Below are 21,647 nucleotides of genomic sequence, written 5' to 3' on the forward strand. Positions count from 1 at the left end.
ATAGTTGGCTTAAGAAGCTATTGTATTGAACTGGCATAAGCACATTGACACGCAAGAGCCTTTTATACCCCTGTGCTCTCTACCCTCTCATCCATTATCTCCTAATTAAACAACAAAGGTTCTCTGGAAATGCCCCAGTTAGGCATCATTACTAAGCATTTTGCCATCATTTGCTGGATTAATGTGACTAATTATACAACCTGCAGCAATGAGTCAAGACCTTGGTGAAACAGTTGAAATGAGGTGTACGAATCCCTTTGTAAATTGCTTTAAATCAAAGCAAGTTCATGTGTTATTGATAGGCTAGATTACTTTAAATGTCAGCATCTCTCTTTCCTTCACAGGCATTGCATGCTCTAAAAGGTGATTGGATGATTTATAGCTCTTGGGGATTAACTCTCTGGAACAGCCTTGAATCCACATTCAGCTTCAGAGCAGCAAGCATTTAGGCTGAGTCAGGAGATGAGATACCGTATTAAGTCTTCTTCTGATATACATTAGGAGAGAGATAAGAAGCAAAGCCCACAAAATGTATTTCACATGCTTATAACCATTTATGTCTAAAGGATTGAAGGAGGGGCACCTAGCTGGCTTAATCAGTAGAGCATGCAACTCTTTTTTTTTTTTTGAGCATGCAACTCTTGATTTTGCGGTTGTAAGTTCAAGCCCCATATTAGGTGTAGTGAGTACTTAAAATCTTTAAAAAATAAATAAAATAAAATAAAAGGATTGAAAGGGAGACTTAGTGGTTTAAGAGGTGGTCTCTAAGGAGAAATCACCAGGGCTTGGATCCTGGCCCTTCTCCTTCCCAGTTAAATAATCTTAGGGAAAGTATGTGATCCTTTGAAGTCTCATTTTCCCACTCTGTAAAATGGGTATAATAAATGCACCTATCACATCATCTTGTTTTTGATAACTCAGTACTTACAGTGCTCGACCGCAATGCTTACTAATGGTCCATAAAAGTTAGTTTACAGTTTTATGAAGAGAAATATGATAATCTGATGTAAAAAAATTGAACATTAATATAAATGTACTTATAATTATATTTTTTCTTATTACAGACCAGTAGCATCTCAGAAGAAGGATTTAGGGTATTTCTAAGATTTGAAATCTGATTTAAGGTGAGTCTTTCCAATGTGGGGCTGAATTAGAAGAGGGTAAAGAGTAAGATATAATAGTTCAGGATGGTGACAATAATAATTCAAGGATTTCTAGGCAAGAGATTCAAATAGACTCAGGGCATAAGCTATTCTTTGCTGTTCTCTAAAGAGAGTTGATGGAACTTTCAGGATATTCTTGAAATGAGCAATAAAGTTACTTGCAACTTTTATTTTCCCGAGCAAGAGCTTCCTAGAAGAGCAAAATTGTGTTGATGAACAGATTAAATAATAAAATCACATTAATGTGGACAAATAGCTGTGCAAGTTTCTGATTTTAATGTAAAATAAAATAATGGTTAAATGAAAATTTGTTTCTGTGGAAATGTTTCTAGGATTAATTTTTACAACAAATTTCTATTTCAAATTTTATTTTGTAAAAGTGCTGCTAAGTATCTGTGTGTTCCCTTAGTACTTTCTATGTACACATATAAGAAAAGGAACCAGAAAGGAATGAAGTCAGCCTTAGATTATAATTTCTCTTTAGAGAATCTACATTTGCAGAAATAAGAAGCTACTTAGCATGCTGAACAACAAAGCATTATATCAAAGGCCTGGTCTCTGTTTGGGATATTTTCCAGGTTTGATTTAGGGTCACACTACTGAAATCTTTTTTATTATTATTATTTGTTTCTTTTTTGGACATGAAGAAGAAAGGCATTCAGGAGAACATGGCAACGACTCTTTCTACTATCAGTCATTGGATCTCACTGTATTTTCTTAGCATATAAGCACCCTCTTGACTCCACATCCCCCTTGTTCAATTCATATTCTATGAATCAATAGCACAGGCATTTCCATTGCTAAGTCTTCAAATCTCTTGCCCTTTTCTTCCTGAAATTCCACTCACTGATGAAACTAATTATTGCAAATGGAGAGCCCTGCCCACTTTTACTTAACCATGTAAAATTCTTGATTATTTTTTGGTAACAGTAGTATGGACAGTTCGAAGTGAGTGAGGGTTGGTTATTTCCCCACAAATCCACCACTTGGTTATGATAAAATCAAGGCACAGATTAAATACTGCCACAAACATAGACTACTTGTGTGCAATTATTTATTAGCAAGCAGGTGGCAGAGGGTCTGGAGGTTCAGCTCTCTGACCTCTTAGAGGTCTGTGCCATATGTAGCATGAAACTAACTTGACATAGACACAACACGGCACAACTCTTACATTTGTCATTAGACAATCAGAAAATCTTTAACCAATGTCTAGACACAGGTCTGTGTAGGGATATAGTTGATTCCTGTAAAGAGTTAGAAATGTCTCTTGGGGCACCTGGGTGGTTCAGGGGCTGAGCATCTGCCTTCTGCTCAGGTCATGATTCTGGGGTCCTGGGATAGAGTCCCGCGTCAGGCTCCCTGCATGGAGCCTGCTTCTCCTCTGCCTGTGTCTCTGCCTCTCTCCTGTGTCTCTCATGAATAAATAAATATAATCTTAAAAAAAAAGAGTAAGAAATGTTTCCAAAATATTTTAGGCAGCCCATCTATATTGAATACCACTGATTTCACCACTGAGAGCCCATTTCCGACAATTATGTTAATTCATGAGTCTCTAATTTCACAAATAAAATACATTTTTAACATTCATTATGCTAATAAGATAAAAGGTCCTAGTGTTGATCAGGAATAAAAAGAGTTACATTTCTTGCAGTAAATGCCTATTAAGTGTGGCCTTTCTGGAATCCTAGAAAAGTAAACCTCTAAGATGACAACTGACTGCTTCACCAAGTCTCAATTTTTTTAATCTGGAGGAAATTTTAAATGATTTTCAGATACAAAATGCTAAAGAGGCATGATATATGTTGGCATATAGTATATGCACATGGAAAACTTTTCCTTTGTTCAAAATTAAAACCAATATTTTTGGGGTTTTGTTTGTTTGTTTAAAATTAAAACCAGTCTTTGTTGGTTAATCTTTAAAATTAACCAGTCTTTGTTGGATAAGAGGAAAAGCAGATAGTTAAGCTTAGTTTACCTTTTTAAAAATTATATTTATATAATTTATATTTGCTTTCCGAGTGTTTAAGATTTCTAGAAGCAAAGGAAGAGCTTAATTTTTAAAAAGGTGAACAAAGCTTAACTGTTTTCCTTTTATCCAACAAAGATTGGTTAAACACTCAGAAAGCAAATATAATAAATTTCTGTTAAATAACTGGATTAGATCAAAATGGAACTAAACTTTTCTAAATCTGGCTCAAAAGAGATAATTTTTTAAAAGATTGTAAATTTAATTAATGTTATTTGTAGCATGAAAATGTATTGACAAGTAATAAATAGCAAAGCTTCTAAAATCATAAGCCAAAGCAAAATGAATAAAAATATAGCTTAAGAAAGGATTTTTATATAATACTTTGAAAATGTTTCTTTCCAAGTGATATTATCAAGTTCAAATATGAGCCTAGCAATTACAAAATTATACGTGTTGATTTTTTTCTTTTTGAGAAACCTACATATGCATTAAAAAGTGTTATTTTTGAAACTGAAAATAAAGGATGAAATTTACCTCTTTAATTTGAAACTGCTTGCGTGGTGCTGCATCAAAACTCAATTCTGAGTAGAACCTAGATAAGCACACATATTTCATTTTCAACTGAAATGTGATGATTTTTTTTGCCTTTGTTCCTTATGCTCATGAAATAACGCAGCTTGCTCACTTGTGTGAGCTGTTGAAATCAGCAGCAAAATGTTAGTTGCTTCCCTGTGACAGGGGAGACACTCTTTTTTACCCAGAAATCTAGCAGTGGTCAAGGGAGGGGTTAGTAAATCTCATCAAGAGTGTACAATTGTATATATCTACGTCTCATAGACTCTTTCCTCTTCTCCCAAAACTGTGTTCTCAGGCTGAGCAAAAGATTGAGAGAAAGGCTCCCTCACCTGGTCATGAGCTTGTGTTTAAATAGACGGAAACTATGGCTCAAGTTTATTTTGCAGCTCTTTGGGGTCTTTTTTCAATAAGAATTGACGTCTGCTGGTAGCCTTAGACCCAACTAATGATGCAAACATCTCAAGATTTCCTTTGCAACATGATTTTTTCCAAAAATTCTGTTTCTAAGTCCAAAAATCTTGATATTTGGGATGAAATGTTTTTCCAGGGTTTTGCAAAGACGTGTTCAACTGATTCTTGTGATAAAGATCATCTGCTAATGTGGCAAGCGTCAGTGGCCACCCTCCATCTCGGAAGCACTCTGCAAAATGTGGTCTTCTGTGTTCTTGAAATTTCCCCTCAAGCACACTAGTGAAATTTCTGTTTGTGGGAGATTATGTCTATTTATTGAGGCTTTCGTATATATTTTTTTTTAAATTCTCACTGAACTAATCTTTACCTAATAAAGCCAACTATATTTGTGGCATCCAAAAGTTTTTCCATTTCCTTTCCAAGAGTTTTTGATCCAAGCATCTCTATATGAACCAATCACTGTGTTGTGACAATGTCAGGATTTTCTCTCTCTTTTTACAAAAGAGGGAAGCTCTTACAGAGCCAACCACAGAAAAGGCATTATCTGTGCAGATGCCAACACGATTCCTCCAAAACTGATGCTTTGCTTCAAGACACGAAGACGAAATAGAAAATACATCTTGGCCTTGGCTTGTTTGAGCAGCTTTTTGTGCTGACAATATTTCTTGAATTTTGCCATTATTCACAAACCTTACAAAGGATACAACTGGTCTCAAACTAGATGAAGAAGCTGTTTTTATCAGTTTATTATACAAAACCTATTCACCATCAGGTGGCTTGTCACCAATATGACAATTCATCATATAGTTTGAAGGTAGAAACTTTCCCATTTTTCACACTGTAAATTGCCTAGCATTTAAGTCAGTATAATTTTATGTGCTGGGGATTATTAGGTTCTCATCAAAGGTGTGATTCTTTTTCCTTTTTGGGACAAGAAGTTCTGCTACTAAAAAAAAGTTGCTTCCTGAGTCATCTCTCTGAAAGAGTCTTTAAAAAACATTCTACACTGTTTTGAGATTCCAATGACTATTTAAAATTGTCAACATCTTTCCTTGTTGAATTTCATATAAGGTGTCTTTTCCATTTTGCCAGAGCCGTCGCAGCTTTCGTTAAGTTGTTTGCCACGGAGAATGTGAAGCGGAGTAGACAATTTGGATGACCCATAACCTCCACTGACAACCAGTTTCCATCGTATGTATGAATGTGCAGGCTTCTCACATGTGTGTGCTTTGATGCAACGAAATGACTCAAAAGACTGCAATTCTTCACTCTTTATCAGAACTGTCTATAGGTCTAGAGCTAGAAATCTCTTGCATCTCACATGGCATTTTAAAAAATCATCACATGGCCTCTCAGACATGTTTGAAAACATAAATTCCAAAGAATTATTAGGCATGATACATAACGAATAACTGAGCAGAAATTGCAAAAAAAAAAAAAAAAAGTAAGAAAGAAAATGTTGCAATAAAATTCCCTTCTAACCTAGGAAGTGTTTGCCTCGAAATGTTTATAGCAGCAAAATGGCAGAGAGGGGAGTGGAGGGCAGCCAAGTTGCAACACATGAGAATTCCTTCTTTAGAGTGAAAATTCCTTCCAATTTTCTATTATCGTGCTGGGTACAACTTGTCTGCTCCATGGATCAGTCAGGAGTGCAAGAGGGTTGGGTGTGAGTACAATTCTGAAAGGGAGAGATTGGTACCTTCAGTCTAGGGCTCTCCCTACAAGCAAGATGACATTCACCCTTATTAACCGTCTTCCCGAAATGAATACAGCCTCACTGTTCACAACCATCCAGGAGGGCAAAGGAACCTCTATCAAAATTATTTTTTTTAAGATTGATTGATTGATTGATTGATTGATTGATTTGAGAAAGAGAGTGAGAGAGAGGGAGAACAAAAAGGAAGAAGGTTAGAGGGAGAAGCAGGCTCCCCTCTGAGTGGGAAGCCCAACTCAGGGCTCAGTCCTGGGATTCCAGGATCATGACCTGAGCTGAAGGCAGACGCTTAACCAACTGAGCCACCCAGGTGCCCCCTCTTATCAGAATTGTTAACAAGGCTTCTGGGTCACTAGTCACACTAGCATCATGGGGTTTGTGAAGTTCAAGAAATGGTGTTTACCGTTTCATTCATGATCTCTGACAGAATCACTAGCGACATGTCACAGGACCCCTAGCCCTTGCGTAGGGTAACGAATACACACATTTATATCTTACTGTGTATGCTAAAGTGTTTTAGAAGGAAACAGCAGATGCGTGCTGAGCATCCACTTTCCCATGGCTGTCCTCAGGCATCTGAGTTGTTTCTGAAGCAGTTCATGTGACCAGGCTGACCAGGGACGTGTCTGATGCCTGGTAACTCCTCTCAGCCTGGTAACCCTAGGAGGCGTCTCTGGTAAGCTTGCCCTACCAGCCTCCCAAAGGACAACTGCATACTTTTCCTTCTGTCTTTTAACCACACAAAGACCACCCCTCTTATGCCTTCTCCCTAACACTCTTACTTTCAGATGACTTCCCTCAGACCTCAGGGACTGTCTCATCTCCCCGCCAGCAAACCTTAATATAAACCTATTTGCAGTTAGACCCAGCCTTCCTGTCCTCTCTTCTGCCATCAGGAAGAAAATGTCCTTCCTTTTATCCATGACAATCTCTTCGCTTGGCCTGCATCCCATCTAGTCTTCTCCCCTCAGAGACTTTGGTCTCTGTGTTTGTCCCCTTTCTCTTACACCAATCTGTCTTTCAACTGGGTCATTTCCATCAACATGAAAACATACTATTGTATCTGTCATCTTAAAAACAAAGTGAAAAGGTAAACTCTTGACCTTATAACACCTCCAGATGTTATCCATCCCTATGACCTCTTTCACAGCGAAACCACTTGAAACAGTGCTCCCCACAAACTCTTTCCACTTCCTCACCTGTCAGCTCACCCCAAACTGATTCACATCCCTGTCACTTTGCTTTACCTGCTCTTGTCCAACTGACCACTGCCTTTCAGGTTACCAGATACGTTGAATATTTTGTATCATGATTCTGTCTCCACTCTTAAGCAGCATTTTGCATAATTCACCATCCCATCTTCTTTTTATTTTTTGCTACCAGAATAGTTATTTATTTTTGTAACACCTTTATTGAGATACAATTTATATACTATACAAAGAGTTTATTTAAAGCATACAATTCGACGGTTTTTAGGATATTCTCAGAGCTGTGCAACCATCACCGCAATAATTTTTACAACACTTTTATCATCCCAGAAAGAAACTCTGTACTCTACTATGGCCATTACTCCCTAGTCTCCCCAGCCCCCTGCCCAATCCAAGGCAGCCGATAATCTACTTTCTATCTCTAAAGATTTTTCTATTTTAGACATATCCATTAAATAGAATTAGGCAATTTGTGATCTTTTCATATAGTATGTTTTCAAAGTTCATCCGTGTTGTGACTGTATCAGTATTTCATCCCTTTCAATCACCGAATAATTTTCCATTGTGGGGATATATCATATTTCATTTCCTTTTCACTTCTCTTGAGTGCATACCTAGGAGTGGAATTACCAGGCCAAATGGTAGCTCTATGTTTGACCTTTTGAGGAACCACCAGACTGTTTTTCAAAGTGGCTGTGCCATTTTACATTCCCAGCAGTAATGAATAAAGGCTCTAATTTTCCTCCTTTTTACCAATACTTGTTCTTGTTCATTTTTTTGATCATTGCCATCCTAGTGGATGTGAAGTGGTATGTTATTGCGGTGTTGATTGGTATTTCCGTGGTGACTAATAAGTACTTTTCACGTGCTTATAAGTCATTTTTACTTCTACTTCAAGAAATGTCTATTTGAATTCTTTGCCCAGTTTGAAAATGGGTTACTTATCTTTTTATTATTGAATTATGTGTTATTTATATATTCTGAATACAAGTCCATTATTTGATACGTGATTTGCAAATATTTTCTCCTATTTGTGAGTTGTTTTTGTACTTCCTTCACAGTGCTCTTGGAAACACAAAAAGTTTTAAATATTGATGAAATTCAATTTTTTTTCCTTCTGTTGCCTGTGCTTTTGGTGTCATATTTGAAAAATCATTACCTAATTCAAAGTCACAAAGAATTATCCCTTTGTTTTCTTTTAAGAGTTTTATAGTTTTATTTTATTTTATTTTATTTTTTTTTTAAATTTTTATTTATTTATGATAGTCACACAGAGAGAGAGAGAGGCAGAGACACAGGCAGAGGGAGATGCAGGCTCCATGCACCGGGAGCCCGACGTGGGATTCGATCCCGGGTCTCCAGGATCGCGCCCTGGGCCAAAGGCAGGCGCTAAACCGCTGCGCCACCCAGGGATCCCAAGAGTTTTATAGTTTTAACTCATGCATTTTGAGTTAATTGTTGTGTATGGTGTGAGGTGAGGGGTCCAATTACATTCTTTTGCAGGTAGATACCCAGTTGTCCCACCACCATTTATTGAAAAGACTATTCCTTTTTTATTGAATTGTTTTTGGAAACTTTGTTAAAAATCAATTGACCATAAGTGTGAAGGTTTGCTTCTGCATTCCTAATTCTATTCTTTTGATCTATATATCTATTCTTATGGCAATACCATACTTCTTGTAACACCTTATCCTTATGGCTTCCAGATCATAAAACTTTCCTTGTTTCTCTCCAAACTTTCTATCTCCTATGTAGGTTCATCTGTTTCTGCCAATCATTCTCTAATATCTAAATTTGTCTATCCAACAAACATGTTTAATTCTGCTTAGAGATTTCTTAGGTAATTTCATACTTTACACGTCCAAAACTAAACTTTTGCTCCTGCCACATGTCAAAAATTTCTTATCCACCTCATCCCATCCTGGTAAGTGGCATTTTCCACCCAACATAAGCTAGAAACCTGAAAATAATTCTTCTCTCCCTTTCTTAGCTTCATCTGCATCAATCCTAATTGATGATCTAATCAAAAGACAGAAACCCCATTAGTTCTTTTAAAAGAAAGAATTTAATATAAAGAATTCTAGCCAGATATCAGAGAATATGAGAAGGCAAAAAAGAAATGTCGAGATATCACAACAATAGTAAATGCAGGACACAGCTACAGCCCTATGGCTGGGGAGACACGGGGACAAGGTTGGAATTATTAGAAGTTTGGGATAATGAGAAGCTTGGAGGAGATATTCCATGAAATAGGAATTTAGACCTCTGAGGAGGGGTCAGTAGCTAGCTGCTCCTGGTACTGGGGGTGAGGGTGGGGATGGTAATGAAGCTGAGTCTGGAAGTGTTAGGAAAACTGCACACTGAAATTCACTGTTAAAGCCAAAGTGTAGAATCCTGACTAGAGCAATGCTGACAGGAACAGGGAGGAGCAGGTCCCTTCTTACCCTCCAGCCTACCAGTATCCCTTTAATGTCTCTTTCTGGCATAGCCCAAGTCGGGAGCTGACAAGGCAGTAATGTGGTTTTGAAGAGTCTCCACCTCAGCATCAAAAAAACAAATGAGGAAGGGTAGCTTTGAAGCTAAGAAATAATAGTTTGACAACCAAGGCACGCTACTCTTTTGATGACTTCAGATTCATACCTCCTGTTGCTTCTACCTATGTAATCTGGACCTTCCTTGACTCTCTAAACTCAATCCCTAACTCAAAAGGCTTTGGTCATCTCAACTTTCTTTCAGATCCTCAAATTCACATCATAAATCCTTGCCTTAAGATTATCACACTTTGCCTGGACCATCCCCTATCTCCATGTCACTTAGGCTTTTTGTTTGCTTGTTGTTTGTTTTCATTCCTTTTCATTTTTTCATCTTTAACGTCTCAGCTAAATTATCTCCTGCACAGAGTGGGCTTCCTTAACTACACAAAGTGACTGACTCTTGTTCATAGCACCTCGTCCTTTTCCTTCATTGTGCTTATTATATATTTTCATTATATGTTTGTTTGTGTGACTATTTGCTTTATGACTGTCCCCACCAATAGAATGCAAGCTTCATCCTTACTTTGTTCATCACTTCATATATACCACCTCAAGCAGCTCCTGCCATTTAAATGCTGAATGATATGGATGGAAAGGATGCTGTACTGAACCACCTCACTCTCTTGGCAGGGGGATCGAATTCATCCACAGAAGATTCAATTTCAGATTGAGTAAGTGTTGAATCAGTAATTGCGTGTCTGTGTGTGTGCGTGCATGGAGGCGGGGAAGAGTGGTTGAGAAGTCTAGTGCGAAAGAAAATTTTCTTGACAAAACCAGAGTTGCATTAAGAACATATATAAGAAACAGAGTCATAATTATCGGGGTGGGGGGAAGAGTCCAGAAAGTGGCTTTCTGGAAGAAGTGGAAATAGGCAAGATATATTCCAATGATGGACACTCTGAAAACCAAGCACAGCGTCAAGAGCAACCTGATTTCCTCTGAGAACCAGGAAAGGGTTAGTTTCTGGTGCACTAGCACTGGTCTAGTTTAGCAAATAGAAAATGTTCCAATAAAAGCTATGTGTCACAAGACTACCTTAGCAGCGAGGCTGGCAACACAGCCACTCAGAGGGGAAGTTTGGGAGCTAAAAGTAAAAAGAGAGGAATAAGGAAATGAGTTTTTTCAAATTGACCTATAGTTTGCCCCTTTTCTTTTTTGTTTTTTTACCTGCCTTTCCCCAGGTTCCCCCAAACAAAGTATTTTCACTACAAGGATTAGTCTCCACCAACACCCTTCAGCAGATAATGTGGGGAATTCATAGCTTGTAGTTGGGGCCAGCTTCATGGGTGTACGGTTTGCACAGCTGCACAGGCTCGCAAGGGCAAAACACTTGCTCTGATGTTCTCCTGTTGCCATCTTGAAATTCAAATAACTTTTGAGCAAAGGATACTACATTTTTATTTTGTACCAGACCCTACATTTTTTTAAAGATTTTATTTATTTATTCATGAGAGACACAGAAGGAGAGAGGCAGAGACTTAGGCAGAGGGAGAAGCAGGCTCCATACAAAGAACCCCTTGTGGGACTCGATCCTGGAACTCCAGGATCATGCCCTGAGCTAAAGGCAGGCACTTAACCACTGAGCCACCCAGGCATCCCAAGACCCTGCAAATTATTAATGCCAGTCGTGCTTATAGTGTAATTTTGGGCCATATTATGTTAAATACAAAGCCATATATGTCTTCCCTAACCCTGGGTTTTACTGGAAAACCTTCTTTTATTAGTATGAATCCAGAAGGTGCACCCAGCACCCAAGATAAAGGTCACAAACCAATAGATCCTCTAAAGATGATCATGCACATCATAAATGAGTGCAGGGGCAGCCTGTGCTTTGGGGATATTAAAGTCTATGCAATTTAACATAAACTACCTCCCTCCTTTCTCTACACCCTCAGATCCCTAGACAGCTTTCTTGTCTGTAAAATGGGTTTTCAGAGAGATTAAATGTGAATGAAGGTGTATAAAACTCCAAGTGCAATACCCAGTGTGGAAGAGGGACTCCACATATGGGAGCTTTGGTTGTGTGTGTGCTTTCTTAGGAAATTGGGGACCAGCACCATCCTGATTAGAATTCATCTGGTCTCCTCACTGTTGCCCAGCCAGACCTGGCTCTGCAGTTCCCAGACTGCATCACACTCTCCTGCGGCCCATTGGCTTGCTCCTTGCGACCCTCTCAGAAATTACTGTTGCCCCTTTTCCATCTGGCTCCCCCACTTATCCCTAAAGACTAGCTCCTGGGTCCCCTTTTCTGAACCTTTCCCCAAATGCCCATCCTCCATCTGTGTGAGGTGATCCTTCTTTGGGCTCCTGTCTCCCTCTCTTCTCATCACTACAGCTGCACAGTGTTGCACCGATGCGTCAGCTCCTGGGTTTGTCTCCTCTGGTGTCTATATTTCCCAGTAAGGCAGGACCTGTGTCTTTAATCTCTGGCTCTGTAGTCTCTGAGTAGATGCTCAGTAAATATTTATCCTTAAACGAATGAATACATAAGTGAATAAAAGAAGGCAGGAAGAAATGAATTAATTTGTGCTCTGTGTGTGTGTGTGTGTGTGTGTGTGCGCGTATGCCCCCTAGTAACAGAACCGAGGTGCAAACCAGCCTTTCTAATAACCTGGAGATAAGCCAGCTCTCCCTTTTGAAGCTGAAAGCAGCAGGACATCATTTCCCTAAGTAAAAGGAGTGCTCGAGTTTTCAGGAATCTGGCCTGTGGCCACAGGTATAGAAATGGCAGACTTCTGGATCTGGGTTGGGGGAAGGAGCGCCATTTGAATGCAGAGATCATTTTTCTTGGCACTTGTCAAAGAAGAAGACAGAGACATCTGCATGCCCCAATGACATCACTTGGCCCTGCCTTGCACAATAGAGGAAAAAAAAATGTCAGGGCAAGTTTCCAGTTTATCTAGACATAGCTGAGCCAAGGCCAGGATTTTCCACCCCTCTTCCCACCCCTACTGATCCCAGCACTGAAAATGGCTCTTGGAGCACTGAATAAAACTGCCCTCGAAGAGCCAAACTCTTAATCGGATTTGCAGCCATGAATTCAAGGCACTGTGCCCATGTCCCTCTTTCCCTTTGTGCTTCCATCCCCCCAACCCAACTTCCATCCAAGGAAACCACTGTCTTCAGTGTGAGGGCTGTCATCGCTAGGCATTTCTTTGTACTTAAATGATATATGCATATATTCTTAAAACTATATAACACTGCTTTATATTTTTTTGAATGTTATGTGTTCCACTATGTTGTATGTATTCATCTTTAATTTACTTAAACTTATGATGTCTTCCCAATGTGATATTATAAAATTAATCCACAAGGATAGTTGTAGCCCTACTTCATTCATGATATGTAGTGGCACGCCCTTTGGTAGTATCAACTCCCTTGGGTGAACATCAAATGTGACAGAGATGCCCATTCAAGATGACCTGCATGCGTATGTGAGACAAGGCTGGAAAAGCAAAGGACATGCTACACACACGACCCCGTGTCTTCTCATCTTGGTGTATCTGGGTGTGTCATGGGGCTGGGGGTATTTGTGGTATGTTGTACCACATGTAGGTGAGGCTGATCTTATTCCATGAGCTTTGTTCACACCTTGACTAATTCTGTAATTGGATATCTCGTTGCCAGAAGAACACTAGGCTGGAAGTCAGGAACCCAGATTCTTGTCCCAGTTTTTGACAAGCACTCACATGACCTGGGGCAAGAGGTTTTACCTCCTGAATCTCTGAGTTTCCACATGGAGTATAAATGATTTCTATAAACCACACAGGTCTGAGAGAAACATGAGATGTGTTGATTGGCTGAAATGTGGAGAAATTGTTGGACTTTGTGAAGAAGGACTCAGTGATCCACTCTGCAAAGGGATTTTGCAATGGGATTAAGTTAAGAATGTTGACATAGGGAGATTACCCTGGATTAGTGGGTGGACCCATTGTGATCACGAGGGTCCTCATAAGAGGGAAACAGGAGGCTCAGAGTTGGAGAAGGAGACACGGTGCTGAAAGCACAGATGAATGTGTGTTTTGGGGGAGAGAGGAGGAGAGATTTGAAGATGCTCCATGGCTGGCTTTGATGATGAAGGAGGAGACACAGGCCAGGATATGCAATGGCATCTAAAAGCTAGAAAAGCGAGGGACAGACTTCCTCCAGAGCATCCAGAAAGAACACAGCCCTGCCAATGTCTTGATTTTAGGACTTTTGGCTTCTAGAACTGTAACCTAATACATTTGTGCTATTCCAACCACTAACTCTGTGGCACTTTGTCATAGCACCAATAGGAAATTAATACGAGGAGTGAATGAGCCCAACATGATAAAACCACTCCAGCATTTTTATCTCCTTAAGTATTTTGATTCCTTTGTGTGCCTTAAGCCAAGGCATTTCTAGCATCGCTACGTCCTTGAGTGTGGGCTACAGTTTCCCCGAGTCAATGTTGCAGTCAATACTCCAAGCAAACGTTGAGAACCATTCTCGATTATTCTATCTTAACACACTGAATCCAGGTTCTCCGTAAGTGGCCCCCTTTGATAAATTCAGCATAATCCATATTGTGTTCGTTTCTTTTATGACCTTTAGAATCCCACTCCTATTCTTCCCCGGTTTCTGTTAATATTAATTCGCAAAATCTTGCAATGTGTTAAGTGTGTGAGCCTGTTCCTTTCAGGTGAGAGTCTGCGTTTACCCACTGAATCTTTGCAGGGATCCCTGACTCCATTCTTGTCAGGAATGGAGAAATCAGGGATCTGAAGGCAGTGAGGGAACAGGCACCCCTTTGTGGGGTCATCACCTTAGGTGAGATCTTTACATGAAGTGACAGGAGACGAGGCTCTGCTTCTGCTGTTAAAGAAGCTTCATAAAGACTTAAATCTGACATCCTCCTTCTTATCTTCTCTTTCCTGACATGGTTCCCTTCTCACAAAAAAAAAGACGGTGTGAAGCTGGAAATGCACAGCCTCTGCTATAATTCAGCAGCCCGTAAAGGTAGCAGGTGCCCCTGATGTTTAGATGCATCAGCCTGTGGCTACAAAACATGAGAAACGTTTTTTAAAGGCATTCGCGGAAGTTTCCTGCCTCCCTATTGATTAAAAATAGGATTTAAACCTTGCATTAGCATATATTGTTTTCATTAAGTTTTCTGGCAAGTTGAAAACAAGTAGCCCTTATTCCGAGGGTAAGGTATCTTTACTGCTTTCAAATCCAACCAGATAAGATTAGCATCCCCAGATTCCCCGCATTTTCTTGGGACTACTGATAGTAATTACCATTAGGGTAAAAGTTCAGTTGCAGAGAATAGCTGATTTTAGTAAGAAAAGACTCTTATCACAGACTATTAAACACATTCCAGAATCATTAGGGAAAGTGCAGAAACAAATTCTGGTTTGTGCTTCTAAGAACAACTTTTAAATTACACTGCGGCACCTGGCAGTCAGGAGAGCCGCTGCTTCTACTGCAGTCAGGAGAGCCGCTGCTTCTACTGCAGTCAGACATCAAGAAGCTGCTGACCAAGGGATCAAAAGCTGCCTCTGCACTTGACGGGTTCCAGAACCACACTGGCTCTGCGAAGGTCCATGCAAACAGAAAGGAGGTTCATTGCCCACCTCAGATTTCAATCCCAAGCAAATGATACTGCTCAGCAGATCGAGATCACAACCAAAACACAAAACAAACTAAACAAAACACAAAAACCTTAGGAGCAAGGGAGTTCTAGGAGATGTAATTTTTAGCATCCTGACATTTTGTCTAGGAAGGCTGTGGGAAGAAACCAATCCATGGTGTTGGCTCACTTCCCATGAGGATTTCTGAATGAAGTACCATCAAGAACCTGTCTGGAAAACTGCAGTTGCATAACATGAGCCAAATGATTGTACTGGTGAGTGAGGGCCACACCAGGAAAATCCTCCTGGCAGTGAGCTGGGAAACAGAAGGAGCACGGAGAAGGAGGCAGGACCAGTTGCCTTTAAGGGAGGAAGGCAAGTGAGGAAAGAAATTCAGCCGCAGTGCATATGTTCCTTGGCTCAGAAATTTGAACTCTGAATTCTGTTCCATTGTTATCTTTCTGTGTTTTAGATTTTCCTTCATAGTTACTTTTATCTTTTTTTTTTTTTTAAGTCTTCCGATTCTATTCCAGAAAGGCAGGCAAACCAGTCTCTCTCCTACATTCAAGATACACAGTGAGAGCAACAGTGAGCAAGAGTGGGTTCCTGCCAGAGGGGAATTCCCTCCAGCTAGCTTCTCAATTTAAGAATTCTCAGTTTACATCGAATTTGGCAAGTGGGAGCCAAACATGCACTGTTTTTATGTTGAAGTTTGTATCTATACAATTAACTAAGTAAAAGCTAGCATGCTACATGAATGCTGATTAATCACGCCTCATTTAAATAACAACAATTAAGACATTGTTCAAGCTGTCCTGGTTTGCATATGCAAATTGTGTTTTTCTCTGCTACTGGAAACTCACTCATCACAGCTGCATGAAAAAATGTCTGGCTTATGAAGTTTTCCATCAATCTTCACATGATAATGCTTAGTTATGCTGAATTAATTAGCATTTGCAAATTAACAAATTTGACTTTCATTTACATCTACCTTTAACTCCTAGGATTGTACGATGAATCCTTAAAAGGGCTTGTGAAGAATAATCATTTAATATTAAATCAAATAATAAAACATTTAAGTTGGGAAGCACGCATGTGAAGAAGTTGGACTACAGGCGTGCTTCTGACAAATCGAACATATGGAGCCTTTCGATTTATGTAAGAGCAATGATCCCTGAGAGCCCCCAACAGTCCATGTTGGCACAGATTCTCCAGTGACTGAGATTGCTCTTTTTTCTCTATATCTCTTCTGTTTTCCATAAGCATTTTTAAACTGTTTCCTTACACGGAAATCACCAAATCCCCTCAGAATTTTACAATAAAGCAAGAGGAGGGTTATTACTTAGTCATTGCTGTTAACAGTGGTGCATTAGATTTCTAACATCTTTTATGCTCTGTGTAACCAGAACCACTTATCCCTCAGTACAATCACACCAAGAAAGACTAGTTTGTGTCATTTATTTGGATGTATTTCAGAGATTTATATACCTTAATAGAGAAGCTACCTCTAAGCCTCTAAACCCAAATCTTGGAAAATACCTGCTCCCTCTCCCACAATTATTCGGTTTAGAAGCCAATGTGCTCTAGAAGTCAACTTGGGTCCTTCTAAAAATCCAATATGAATGATTCAATAAAGAAATAGTATCCAACTTTCTCTTAATTACGTAGGTCCAGGCGCAAACCACATGGTTCTTCTGGGTCTTAAAGACTGGGTGATTGACATAAGACTTGTTCCTAGGCTGAATATGTAGCCCTGTCTTCAATTAAAGGCTTCCTTCCTCAGTGCTGTTCTATTGATTAATTTGTAATCTGCTAGAACATCTTCTTGTGTTTATTACCTAAGACACAGTTCCAGACAGGAATTCTTTGTGAAACACCTTGTCAGTGATGATTCAAACTCCAATTGTGCATCTTAATGATTTCTTGGTGAACAGATGTTATTCTGAATAATCAATTTCGTTATTCATCTGCTTCTGTCTTCTCTCATATCTTTCACAGATAATATTTATCAACTGGATAATTTATCTTAATAATCAAGAAATTAGTCACATATGCTTGTGGTGTATGGTAATTGGGGGAAAAAATTTCCTGAGACAAAGAGGGGTTGAAATAAATTGTAACTGACTAGGCAAACTGATTTCAATATTTTATTGATTCTCATAAACTATTCAAAAGCATTCAGATGTTACCATTTCTTGCCTCTCTGAAAACATAACAGAGGGCTCCTGAGCAGTAGCATCTATCTCCATAGCAAGAACAATGTCTTTGGCCTGGCTTCCTTGCCTGGTCCTATAAGGAGGGCAAAATATCCTCTATCTCCCCAGAATAAGTGGTGACTCCCAGGAAACCCACAAGTTTTTAAGTACCAGATTAATCAACCATGTTTAGTAACTTTCACATAGGCAAACACAAGAACTTGCTTCCACACTATTTTTGATAATCTATTCTGGAGAGAGCAAATTGGTCAATTCATGTGCCAACTCCAGTGAACTAATAAAAGCTTTCTGGAACTCTGCATTAAGAAGATTCTGGGGTCATATATGAATTTAATAGGAAAGAACACAGGTCAGACATCATTTCTGCTTCGAGTCACATCTTTTGCTCTGGCCTTTGCTCCAGCAATCACCTGTGCACAGGTGAGGTCTGTTACCACCTCACTTCACCTGCATTGTGTATCTTTTGTCATCTGTCCAGGGTCATCTTTGCTCCTGTTGTGGGGGTGTCTGCAGAAACTGGACCAGCCCTTCTACCAGAGGGCAACCTGTTGAGGCAACCCTTGACCTTGGGCTGGGAGCCAGTGGCCAAGTACTCCATTTCTGTCTTGCACAAACAGGCAAATCTGAAGAATATTCCAAGCTGTTTCTCAGATGATTCTCGAGATTGGGCCTCAGTTGCTGAGCAGAAATCAGCTCAACAATGCATTCGTGGATTCCCTCTTTCACCCCCTCAACTCCCCATTCCTATCCTCTGAAACCTCTTCTCAAAGTAAATTATTGCCATAAAAATTCTGATTTCTACTTCTCCTTTTTCAGGAAATCCAAGCTAGGAAAAAAATGCCACACTAATTTATTGGGGTTAGCCATGAGTGAAAAGTCCATGAGGAGTTACAACTCTAAGCTACAGAGCTGCCACATGGAGTCTCTTCCATCCTTTATAACTTAAATTCTAATAACAGAGCAGCTGACTCTACCCAGATGGTTGGTCAGCTAGAAGTTGTTTTCAATAGGTAAGGTCTAGAACCAACAAATGTTTTAACTTCGAGCTCGATCTTTGGTTCATTATCTTTAAAAAACTGGGACAAATCGTTCATTCCTATCATCACCAACAATACCAATAACATTATCTGGGTGGTTTTTTCTGGGTGTGTACTTTTTCAAAATATGGACTAAGTGTTGGGGAAGATCAAGTAGAGAAAAGCAACAACAAGACTTGCTTTGAAGCCTAAAATGTAAACGATAAAGAGAAAACCCAAGGGGAAAAGTTAAAATAATACCATGAAATAGCATATTTTAAAAGCTACATTAAAAAATAAAATAAAATACAAGCTAAATAAATGACATGAAGAAAGGCTCATTATTTTCAGAGAGACTCTCCAGGGAAGAGGTGGAAGTTGACTGAGGGGACAAAACAGGGTTTCATAGGCAAAGGCGTAGACAGGAATTTCCAGGCTGAGGACTGGCTTGGGCAGAGTGGTGTGGGAGTAATTAGCTAGTTTAGGAGAAGACATTTAGGGAAATAGAGGAGACAAATTTGGGGAGATAGGGTGGGATTAGATGATAGAGGAAGATAAAGATCAGAATTAGAAATGCGTTAAGTAGGGTCTTACTTGACTCAAATTTACTTGACTCAAACTTTTATCAACAGTGCTTCATCTTTTGGATCAGAAACAGTAAGAAAGTATCTCAGGTCACATAGAACACAAATAAGACCACAGTCTGCTCTTAAACATTACAACTGCTCCCCTACTCCCCCCCCCCCCCATATCTTGGGAAGACTAAAGAGTAAATGTGGGAAATTTAAATAATGCTTGAACACAGGAGAAGCAAAAGGCAAGAATTTACAGTTTAAGCCTTCAGTTTCAAACCTGGATACCAGTGTTTTACTTTAAATATTTTATTTTAAGTAATCTCTACACTCAACATGGGGCTTGAACTTATACCCCTGAGATCGAGAGTTGGGTGCTTTTACTGATCAGGTCAGCCAGGTGCCCCACCAGTGTCTTTTTCTGAACTAAGTCACTATTCTTTATAGAAATCATCTCTAGATTCCAAGACTTAGAAGATGGTCTGAGATGCTTAGGAAGCATTACAGGCTTGACCACCAGGGGACCTGGGTGGCTCAGTAGTTGACCGTCTGCTCAGGCCATGATCCTGGGATCCCGGGATCCAATCCTGCATCGGGATCCCCGCAGGGAGCCTGCTACTCCCTCTCCCTATGTCTCTGCCTCTCTTTCTGTGTGTCTCCTGAATAAATAAGTAAAATCTTAAAAAAAAACAAAAACAAACAAACAAAAAAAAAACGAAAAAGGGCTTATATATTAAAGAGTTAAAATGATTCAGCAAGTGAGGATGGAGCAGGAAAAAACTTGAAAATCTGCAGTGGGAAGAGGGACTGAGCTGCCACTTTTTAATTGTATTTCTTCCTTTTTATTTTGTATTCTTAATATTATAAAAAATGCATTCACTTCACAAATATTTTTTGAATGCTTACTGTGTATGATGGAAAGGTTATCAGAACACATATTTGGAGTCAAAGCTGCATCCAAATCCACATTCTGCCATTTTTAGCAAACTGAATATAGTTTCAAGTCCTCAATTTCCTTTTATGTAAAATGGGAGAAATGGTACCCACCTTATAGTCTACAGTAGGAATTGTGCCTGAAAAATCCCTATAGAAAGTGACTGATTAAGTGAAGCTTTAAAATTTTTAAGTTTTATTTTCTATTTCATCAAAAAAATATTAAAAGATCTATGCTGTGCACTAGGGTATCAGTGAATTTCCTAGTTATAATTTCAGCAGTTGGTTAGAACTTAAATGTCTCCATTAAATTTTTACATTTGGTCAGAGCTTAACTTTGGTTAAGACCTAAATATTTCCATTAGATTTTTAATTTTCTGTAAGAAATCCTAACCTGCTTGTCATTTAGGGATGGTCAAGTCAATTTCCATGGATTTGATTTCACTGCTTCCTCTCTGATTGAAAAACAAGTAAACCGAAAGAGCTTTTTATTTGTTTCACAAGATTCTACTCAAATCACTTGGAAAATCTGTTTTCTATATTCTCATTCAAAAATTCTCTCCAGCAATCTTAAAAATGTGCAGTAATTTTTTTATTGCTTCTACCATTCTGCTTTGAGTTTAATTCTGTAAGATTCCATTATTAAAGCTTTTGGTAAGTGATCACTATGATTATATTACATCAGAAACTCAGCCTGTAAATTTTCTACAATTAATGATTTAAACAAGCTTCTTAATACTTAGATTTCCTTAGGCAAAGATAATAGAATGGATAAAAATTTCAGAAATTAGCAAAATGCCTAATATTCATAATACACCTGTTGTCTTTGGTAGTACTGTGGTAGTGTTTCTATGGAATGAAAAGCTTTGTGCAAGTTGGAAAAATACTTAAGAGTGACCTGACAATGTCACTCTTTTTTTCGTTAACCTGTAGGAAAATAACAACAGAAAAGCACATCAGAAACATCATAGTCTTAGTTTCAAGAGCTACTTTTGTCTGAAAATGGAAAAAAAAAATCTACCATATTTACCCATAGTTGACATGTCTCCATCATTTAGAAAGGAGGGCAAAAGTTTGTAGCAAAATGTGATTTCAATCAGTAGCTTGAGGCATCCAACAAAGATATATTGACCCTACAGTGTCTCTTTCCAAGTACGCTGTGCAAGCAAGTATTTTCCTCACAAAAGACAAAACCAGTCACTGTTCAAAACCAACATGGCTAGGTTGAAAATATCGGCAACATCTGTGAATTTCTCTGCAAACCCATCAGCAGGAACAGGCGGTAATTTAACAGCCAAATAAGCAAAGTAAATGACTCTACAGAGAACTCCTTTATACAGGATGGGCTGTGGGGGCTGATGCAATCAAATTACTCAGGCTGTCCCACTGAGTTTGCAATTTTCTTCTCCAAATATAATGCCAACTATGGTGGCTGCTGCTATAACCACCTAGGTCTGAATATCCTCTACTTCCTACCACCCATCTGCTACTCCACTCAAAGAGGACAGCTCCATGTTTTCCAAACCTGTTATAAACTTGTAGCTTATCTTTGCTCATGCTATTCCCTCTTCCTAGAATGACTTGTGCTTATTTCTTTCCTTGAAGAAAGACTACTCATTCTTCTAAATCTTGGTCACACCACTATCTTCCCTCAGAAGGCTTTCTAGGCACCCTGCCTCCCAAAGGTGTGTCATAGAACACTTAGTCATCATTTATCTTTTGTTATGGACTTAATCATGTC

The sequence above is a fragment of the Canis lupus genome, chromosome 5 (assembly GCF_048164855.1).
Source record: "Canis lupus baileyi chromosome 5, mCanLup2.hap1, whole genome shotgun sequence".
NCBI classification, from domain to species: Eukaryota; Metazoa; Chordata; class Mammalia; order Carnivora; family Canidae; genus Canis; species Canis lupus.